The sequence below is a fragment of the Mobula hypostoma genome, chromosome X2 (genome assembly GCF_963921235.1).
Source record: "Mobula hypostoma chromosome X2, sMobHyp1.1, whole genome shotgun sequence".
In the NCBI taxonomy this organism is placed as follows: domain Eukaryota; kingdom Metazoa; phylum Chordata; class Chondrichthyes; order Myliobatiformes; family Myliobatidae; genus Mobula; species Mobula hypostoma.
Window position 1 is genome coordinate 10,268,602 of NC_086129.1, and position 10,253 is coordinate 10,278,854.

General features: G+C 45.2%; 1 non-coding gene across 1 annotated transcript; it reads right to left on the reverse strand.

Annotated features, from left to right (window-relative positions):
• Window positions 1–3,884: 3,884 nt before the first annotated feature.
• LOC134341053 (U1 spliceosomal RNA) lies at window positions 3,885–4,044 on the reverse strand. The gene has a single exon (XR_010016706.1). It is a non-coding gene; the product is annotated as a U1 spliceosomal RNA (small nuclear RNA).
• Window positions 4,045–10,253: the final 6,209 nt, after the last annotated feature.

A 10,253-nucleotide genomic window follows, 5' to 3' on the forward strand; every position in this document is an offset into this window, starting at 1 on the left:
CCCGCCGTCGATGCCATACACATCAGGGTTGACTATACCGGCATGGCTGCTGACCAAGCTACCAACCCAGAGGTCCAGGCTTACAGGACAGAGGTCACAGGTCTGTGGTTGGCTGACATCAAGTTTGGGGATGCAGGAGTTTCTCTCCTGTGCGATGTCTCAACAGGATGTTCTCACCCTATAGTACTGATTTTACCTTCAGTCACAGCCTCTTGCATCCAGGTACGAAGGCTTCACTGAAACAAATTGCTTTAAAGTTTGTGTAGCTTGGCCTCAGGGAGGACGTGCAAGCCTGTGTTGTGTGTCAGCGGGCAAGAATTAACTGTCACGTTCAGGCACTATCAACACTGTTCGAGGTCATTGAGTAACCATGTGGTCACATCGATGTTTCAATGGTGACCTGCTTTGTCTTCTCCGAACCCTACCACCCCCCCACCCCATAGTTTCACACATCTCCTTCCCATGGTGGACTGCACAACTTGGAAGCCAGAGGTTGTCCTTCTAACATTGATGACGGTTGCAGATGTGGTTGAGGCGTTCATCAACACTTGGACTGCTCGGTTGAATGCTCCAACTGATATTTCTTCAACCACAGTCCGCAGTTCACATTGGACCTCTGGGCCGCAATGTTAAATTCTATCACAGCACAGTGTATCACCCGCAGTCCAACAGCCTGTGTGAGCGGTTTCATCGCTTCTTAAAGGCTGCTTTGAGGGCACAAGTGTCGGCACGATCATCTCACATGGATCGTGCTGGGGCTCAAAATGGCTCCAAAAGAGGACCTGCAGTCTTCCCCAGCTGATCTGGTGTACAGACAGCTGCTATGGGTGCCCAGTGATTTGATTCCTCATGTCATAATTGCCTGGTCCGCACCTCAGCAACTTTCCACCCTCCTCAGCAAACTCAATCATTTTACAACTATTCCTACTTCCTATCACGGCATACAGCACTCTTAGGTTTCAGTTTACCTACGTTCTACCTCATTCGCTTTTGTCTGCCATGATACACATCATAAGCCCCCTTATGATGCCCTTTCCACATTTTGGAAAGGGGCAAAAATACTTTTTTTGGAGATAGGAAGGGTAAACCTGAATGTATTTCTGTAGATTTCCTTAACTGGCCCACCAAGACTTGAATAGTTCCAGTACCATACCCCTGCATCATGACATGACCAAGTGCATGTCAACACACCACTGGATGAGCCAGAGGCAACTACTGTTACTCTACATAGTTCACAAACACCATCACTGAGTTTCTGTGTTCACTTAACAGATGGTGTCTAAAGTAATCATCAAAGTTTAGGGGGAGAAGGCCGAGGAATGGAGTTGAGGAGGGGAAAAAAGGACCAGACATGATTGAATGGTGGAGCAGACTCGATAGGCCAAATGGCCTAATTCTGCCCCTGTCTTATGGTCTTATGGAACTCACAACCAGTGTAAGGCAATGTCATGGTCCCGACCGTTAATTCCTTATATTCTCCTAATTCCCTTTTCCCCGTGTTCTCCTGGGCTCCTTGATGGCGACACCTGATTCTCATCTAAACCTGCAGCATAAAAACCCCGGCTTTGCATCCACTCATTGCCAGATCATTGTTTCAGCCAGTGTGGTTATTCACATCTCCAGCCGCTTAGAAAAGTGTATTCTACAGCCGCTAAGTAAAGTGTATTCTAAGTTTTACTTCAGTACCGAGGTTTACCTGTATAACTCTGTCTCTCCGTGTCAAGATAAGTATTGCCTGCTGTTGGTCTTTCCATTTGTCTCTCCGTGTCAAGATAAGTATTGCCTGCGGTTTGCCTTTCCATTTAACGCTCTATGTCAAGATAAGTGTTGCCTGCCACCTGTCTCCTGTTTGCCGTTCAGCTCCAGCAACGCCCTGTGTCAAGAAAAGTTTTGCCTGCCTCCTGCTCTTCCGTTCATCCGCGCTGTCTGCCTGTGTTAACTCTGTCTCTTGACCACTTAGAATTGTGTATTCTAAGATCTGTTTCCGCGCTGTTGCCTGTGCTAATCCTGTCTCTCGGCCGCTTAGGATTGTATATTCTAAGTTTGGTTTCCGCGCTGTTGTTTCCCTGTGTTAACTCTGTCTCTCTGTGTTAACAGGAGCATGGCAAGCCGCCCACCGTTCTCCCCCAGCCACGCTCATCCCCTTGTCCGCATCCCTGCTCTGCCTTGTCCCACTGTCCACCTACACTCTCCACTGACTCAGTGGTTAAACGTTGTGTTCTCACCATAGCGACCCGGGGTTCAATCCCCAGTCCAGCCTCGCTCACTCTTCGGCTTTCCTCTGCCCTCGCTCCCCGGCCTTCCCTGCAACCATTAATAAACACTCTTCTGGTTACGCTACCTCCGCATCAGTGTCCTGTGTTTGGGTTCACCCGTTCTTCGCTGCACAGGCGACAGCTTTTGGTTTGTTCAGAATGGAAGTAAAGGGATGCAGCTTTTGTTTAGCACATAAAATGATGCTCACATGTTTTATTCACAAAATCTTACACTCTCTTTTCACCATCAGGAAGGTGATACAGGAGCCCCAGGACTCACACCACTAGGTTCAGGAACAGTAATTACCCCTCAACCATCAGGAAGAAGGTACAGGCTCTTGAACCAGAGGGGATAACTTCACTAAATTTCACTTGCCCCATCACTGAACTGTTCCCACAACCCATGGCCTCATAGAAAAGCCTACAGCACAATATAGGCCCTTCGGCCCACAAAACTGTGCTGGATATGTCCTTACCTGAGTACCTGAGAAATTACCTAGGGTTACCCATAGCCCTTTATTTTTCTAAGCTCCATGTACCTATCCAGGAGTCACTTAAAAGACCCTATTGTATCCGCCTCCACCACCATCGCCGGCAGTCCATCCCATGCATTCACCACTCTCTGTGTAAAAAAACTTACCCCTGACATTTCCTCTGTACCTGCTTCCAAGCACCTTAAAACTGCGCCCTCTCCTGCTAGCCATTTCAGCCCTGGGAAAAAGCCTCTGACTATCCATACGATCAATGCCTCTCATCTTATACACCTCTATCAGGTCACCTCTCATCCTCCATCACTCCAAGGAAAAGGCCAAGTTCACTCAATCTATTCTCATAAGGCATGCTCACCAATCCAGCCAACGTTCTTGTAAATCTCCTCTGCACCCTTTCTATGACTTCCACATCCTTCCTGTAGTGAGGCGACCAGAACTGAGCGCAGTACTCCAAGTGGGGTCTGAGCAGGGTCCTATAGAGCTGCAACATTACCTCTCGGCCTTGATCAATCCCTTGATTGATGAAGGCCAATACACCGTATGCCTTCTTAACCACAGAGTCAACCTGCGCAGCTGCTTTGAGTGTCCTATGGACTCGGACCCCAAGATCCCTCTGATCCTCTACACTGCCAAGAGTCTTACCATTAATACTATATTCTGCCATCATATTTGACCTACCAAAATGAACCACCTCACACTTATCTAGGTTGAACTCCATCTGCCACTTCTCAGCCCTGTTTTGCATCCTATCAATGTCCCTCTGTAACTTCTGACAGCCCTCCACACTATCCACAACATCCCCAACCTTTGTGTCATCAGCAAACTTACTAACCCATCCCTCCACTTCCTCATCCAGGTCATTTATAAAAATCACAAAAGGTAAGGGTCCCAGAACAGATCCCTGAGGCACACCACTGGTCACTGACCTCCATGCAGAATATAACCCATCTACAACCTCTCCTTGCCTTCTGTGGGCAAGCCAGTTCTGGATCCACAAAGCAATGTCCCCTTGGATCCCATGCCTCCTTACTTTCTCAATAAGCCTTGCATGGGGTACCTTATCAAATGCCTTGCTGAAATCCATATACACTACATCTACTGCTCTACTTTCATCAATGTGTTTAGTCACATCCTTAAATCAGAGCACAGACATAGTTCCCCACTACCACAAATTTTGCAGTCGAGTAACCCGCATTTAGGGACATGGCAGGCGTCAGCACATCCGAAGTGCAATGGGATAGCATCGTCCTGGCAGAACCACCTTAATGATCACGGTCCCTCCCCTGCCAAGTAAATATTGCATATGACTTATTGAGTCTGCCTACAAGAAAATGAATCTCAGGGTTGTATATGGTGACATATATGAACTTTGATAATAAATTTACTTTGAACTTTGGACTACGACTCTCATAATTTTCTATCAGGTCTCCCCTCAGCTTCCAACTGTCCAAAGAAAACAACCCAAGTTTGTTCAACCTCTTCTTATTGTCTCCAATCCAGGAAGCATCTGGTGAACCTCATCTGCACCTCTTTCCTAGGCTTCCACATCATCCCTGTCATGTGGTGATCAGAACTGCACACAATACTCTAAATTGTATACAGCTGTGACATGACTTCCTGATGTTTCTGCTCAATGGTCCATCCAAACGACATAGAATGTCAGACTTGGGTGACAAAAAGTGTGAGAGAGTAGGTGTGCTGGCTCCCCCAGTGAGAGATAAATATTGGTATAGGTATTAGTATTGGTTTATTATTTTCATATGTACAGTGAAAAGCTTGTCTTGTTTACCGTCTATGGAAATCAAACTGTTCCCCAATGCATTAAGGTAGGAAAACGTAAAACAACAACAATGCAGAATAAAGTTGGCCAGGGGTTTAATATGGTTAGATAATGCTGCAGCTCTGTTAAACCTTGGTTAGACCACACTTGGAGTATTGTGTTCAATTCTGGTTGCCTCGATATAGGAAGGATGTGCAAGCTTATGAGAGGATGTAGAGGAGATCTGCCAGGATGCTGCCTGGATTAGAGAAATGTCTAATGCGTATAGACTGAATGAACTGGGGTTTTCCTCTCTGGAGCGAAGGAGAATAAGAGACGACTTGATAGAGATTTTCATGATGATAGGAGGCATAAATCAAATTGATCGTCAGAGACTTGTCCCCAGGACAGAAATAGCCAATATAACACTCAGGTGCTTGGACGAAAGTATAGCAGGGATATCAAAGGTACATTTTTCACACAGAGTGGTGGGTGTGTGCATTGTCCAGACAGGGGTGATGGAAGAGGCAGATACATAAGGGCTATTTAAGATAGACACATGGAGGATATAAAAATGGAGGGCTATGTAGGAGAGAAGGATGAGATTGATCTAAGAGTAAGTTAGTGTATCGACACAACATCGTAGGCTGAATGTCCTGTACTGTGCTGTAATTTTCTACATTTAGATCCATAGATGGATGCAAAAGATCTCCCAGCACTATTTCAAGGAAGAGCAGAGAAATTGCTCAGATGTTTGGTTGATATTTTACTCTCGATTACTCGATTAATTACGACTATCTGGTTGCTATCTCTTTCCCATTGGTGGGAACGTGAAATATAAAATTTGATTGTCATTTTCCTCCACACTGTAACAAATGTCAAAAGATATTCAAATTGAGATAACAGATAGTGATTAAACTAAATAAAAGGCAGTCATTTTGTTTTCCATTTTCATTAAATATGTTCAGAAACTAGGGAGAATCTTGTCTAGGAAACTTTTCATGATGACCTACCATTCAACAGTATATGCTTTCATTAATGAAAATCTGGCCTAATAGATCCAAATTGGCTGGAAGCAGAATTATCAAATAAAGCTGTATTTTAATTAGATCACTTAGTTTTATGAATTTGGGCTGACTCTCTCTTGGAGTTAACACATTCAAAAAACAGAGAGAATATAGTATGCGTGCGGGTATTCTGCACTGCCTCCCAGCCTCTCGCTGGCTGCTCCCAAAGGAAGGTCACTGCATTCAGATGGTCTCTCTCTCTCCCTCTCTCTCTCTGTCCCTCGATGCTCTCAGAGGATGGTGCCGAAGTTCTAGGTCTGCGGTTTGTAGATTGGACTCTGTAATTCACATTGTGATGTGCTTGTCGTTTCTGATCCCTCCTTTTTTTGGATGCTATTTTGGGTGATTTTGAATCAGGGTAGTGTGCAGATCACAAGCACTGAGCTGAGCTCTATATGCCGGACTCTTCCGATTTTCTGTTTTAAATTCTGTTCTTTTTTGCTCTTTTCTTTGTTGTTGTTTGTGTGATTTGTTTTCTTATGTGCGGCAGGGGGTGGTGTTTGATGTTTTTCTTTAAACAGGTTTCATGATTTTCTTTGTTTTGTAGCTGGAGAAGACAAATCTCAGAGGTGCAGCCTGCATACATACTTCGATAATAAATCTACTTTGAATCTCTGAATCTTTGAGAAAGTTGTGTAAGGACTCCCATCACCCACAACATGCCCTCTTCTCATTGTTACCATTGGGTAGGAGGTACAGAAGCCTGAAGGCACACACTCAGTGATTCAGGAACAGCTTCTTCCCCTCTGCCAAAATGGACATTGAACCAATGAACACTACCTCACTTGTTTATACTATCTCTGTGTTGCACTCTTTTTACCCAAACTATTTAGTACATATATACTTACTCTAATTGATTTACGGCTCCAAAGGTAGTCATAGCCGAAGGGTGGTAGTGGGGATGAGCTCTCACTGCTCAACAAATGCTCTTCATGGCGTGCGTCTCAAACAGCCTCTGACAACCAAGTCCAACTCCTGGCCTTCACGTGTGGCAGAGTTCTTATGCCCGGCAGAGCTGTTCTCACTGACAGGAGAAGGGGCAAAGGCGGGCCACTGGTGCCTTAAAACCAGTGTTAACCATCCAGGAGAGGGAAAACTCTGATTTCAAACCTCCACTGCCCTGCGGCTATATTCACAGGAAAGACCTTGGGAGTAAACCCTGAGGAAAAATCCGGAGTCGGAGTCCCAAAGGCGGCTGACTGCTGTACCCAGCACCAGCACGGCAACTCCTGCGATGCTGCTGGCACCAAACTGTATTGACTTTTGTCGTTCCTTTGGACCTGTCATCAGCATGGAGAGGGGGGTCCCACTGCATGGGCAACAGACGGACCTCCATACCAACTCTGCCCTGGAGAGGCCACTCTAGCTTCGCTCCAATGACTACCAGAGGCGCAGTACCCATGGTTGACTACAACCCACGAAGGCCACACACAATTGATTTACGTACTTACTTACTTTTTCTTCTATACTATGTATTTCATTGAACTGCTTCTGCTAAGTTAACAAATTTCATGAGACATGCCTGTGCCACGCGACAGTGAGAGCAGGAATGCGATGAGGTGGAGGATAAATGTGTGGCTGAGGGATTGGAGCGGGGGCAGGGATTCAAGTTTTTGGATCATTGGGACCTCTTTTGGCGCAGGCGTGACCTGTACAAAAAGGACGGGTTACACTTGAATCCTAGGGGGACCAATATCCTGGCAGGGAGATTAGCGAGGGCTACTGAGGTGACTTTAAACTAGAATGGTTGGGGGGTGGGAATCAAATTAAAGAGGCTAGGCGAGAGGAGGTTAGTTCACAACAGGGGGATGGGAACCAGTGCAGAGAGACAGAGGGGTGTAAAGTGAGGGTAGAAGCAAAAAGTACTAAGGAGAAAAGTAAAAGTGGCAGGCCGACAAATCCAGGGCAAGCATTAAAAAGGGCCACTTTTCAACATAATTGTATAAGGGCTAAGAGAGTTGTAAAAGAGCGCCTGAAGGCTTTGTGTGTCAATGCCAGGAGCATTCGTAATAAGGTGGATGAATTGAAAGTGCAGATTGTTATTAATGATTATGATATAGTTGGGATCACAGAGACATGGCTCCAGGGTGACCAAGGATGGGAGCTCAACGTTCAGGAATATTCAATATTCAGGAGGGATAGACATGAAGGAAGGGGAGGTGGGGTGGTGTTGCTGGTTAAAGAAGAGATTAACGTAATAGAAAGGAAGGACATAAGCCGGGAAGATGTGGAATCGATATGGGTAGAGCTGCGTAACACTAAGGGGCAGAAGACGCTGGTGGGAGTTGTGTACAGGCCACCTAACAGTAGTAGTGAGGTCGGAGATGGTATTAAACAGGAAATTAGAAATGTGTACAATAAAGGAACAGCAGTTATAATGGGTGACTTCAATCTACATGTAGATTGGGTGAACCAAATTGGTAAAGGTGCTGAGGAAGAGGATTTCTTGGAATGCATGCGGGATGGTTTTTTGAACCAACATGTCGAGGAACCAACTAGAGAGCAGGCTGTTCTGGACTGGGTTTTGAGCAATGAGGAAGGGCTAATTAGCAATCTTGTCGTGAGAGGCCCCTTGGGTAAGAGTGACCATAATATGGTGGAGTTCTTCATTAAGATGGAGAGTGACATAGTTAATTCAGAAACAAAGGTTCTGAACTTAAAGAGGGGTAACTTTGAAGGTATGAGACGTGAATTAGCTAAGATAGACTGGCAAATGACACTTAAAGGATTGACGGTGGATATGCAATGGCAAGCATTTAAAGGTTGCATGGATGAACTACAACAACTATTCATCCCAGTTTGGCAAAAGAATAAATCAAGGAAGGTAGTGCACCCGTGGCTGACAAGAGAAATTAGGGATAGTATCAATTCCAAAGAAGAAGCATACAAATTAGCCAGAGAAAGTGGCTCACCTGAGGACTGGGAGAAATTCAGAGTTCAGCAGAGGAGGACAAAGGGCTTAATTAGGAAGGGGAAAAAAGATTATGAGAGAAAACCGGCAGGGAACATAAAAACTGACTGTAAAAGCTTTTATAGATATGTAAAAAGGAAAAGACTGGTAAAGACAAATGTGGGTCCCCTACAGACAGATACAGGTGAATTGATTATGGGGAGAAAGGACATGGCAGACCAATTGAACAATTACTTTGGTTCTGTCTTCACTAAGGAGGACATAAATAATCTTCCAGAAATAGTAGGGGACAGAGGGTCCAGTGAGATGGAGGAACTGAGCGAAATACATGTTAGTAGGGAAGTGGTGTTAGGTAAATTGAAGGGATTGAAGGCAGATAAATCCCCAGGGCCAGAGGGTCTGCATCCTAGAGTGCTTAAGGAAGTAGCCCAAGAAATAGTGGATGCATTAGTGATGATTTTTCAAAACTCGTTAGATTCTGGACTAGTTCTTGAGGATTGGAGGGTGGTTAATGTAACCCCACTTTTTAAAAAAGGAGGGAGAGAGAAACCGGGGAATTATAGACCAGTTAGCCTAACGTCGGTGGTGGGGAAACTGCTGGAGTCAGTTATCAAAGATGTGATAACAGCACATTTGGAAAGCAGTGAAATCATTGGACAAAGTCAGCATGGATTTGTGAAAGGAAAATCATGTCTGACGAATCTCATAGATTTTTTTGAGGATGTAACTAGTAGAGTGGATAGGGGAGAACCAGTGGATGTGGTATATTTGGATTTTCAAAAGGCTTTTGACAAGGTCCCACACAGGAGATTAGTGTGCAAACTTAAAGCACACGGTATTGGGGGTAAGGTATTGATGTGGATGGAGAATTGGTTAGCAGACAGGAAGCAAAGAGTGGGAATAAACGGGACCTTTTCAGAATGGCAGGCAGTGACTAGTGGGGTACCGCAAGGCTCAGTGCTGGGACCCAGTTGTTTACAATATATATTAATGACTTGGATGAGGGAATTAAATGCAGCATCTCCAAGTTTGCGGATGACACGAAGCTGGGTGGCAGTGTTAGCTGTGAGGAGGATGCTAAGAGGATGCAGGGTGACTTGGATAGGTTGGGTGAGTGGGCAAATTCATGGCAGATGCAATTTAATGTGGATAAGTGTGAAGTTATCCACTTTGGTGGCAAAAATAGGAAAACAGATTATTATCTGAATGGTGGCCGATTAGGAAAAGGGGAGGTGCAACGAGACCTGGGTGTCATTACACACCAGTCATTGAAAGTGGGCATGCAGGTACAGCAGGTGGTGAAAAAGGCGAATGGTATGCTGGCATTCATAGCAAGAGGATTCGAGTACAGGAGCAGGGAGGTACTACTGCAGTTGTACAAGGCCTTGGTGAGACCACACCTGGAGTATTGTGTGCAGTTTTGGTCCCCTAATCTGAGGAAAGACATCCTTGCCATAGAGGGAGTACAAAGAAGGTTCACCAGATTGATTCCTGGGATGGCAGGACTTTCATATGAAGAAAGACTGGATGAACTGGGCTTGTACTCGTTGGAATTTAGAAGATTGAGGGGGGATCTGATTGAAACGTATAAAATCCTAAAGGGATTGGACAGGCTAGATGCAGGAAGATTGTTCCCGATGTTGGGGAAGTCCAGAACAGTTTGAGGATAAAGGGAAAGCCTTTTAGGACCGAGATTAGGAAAAACTTCTTCACACAGAGAGTGGTGAATCTGTGGAATTCTCTGCCACAGGAAACAGTTGAGGCCAGTTC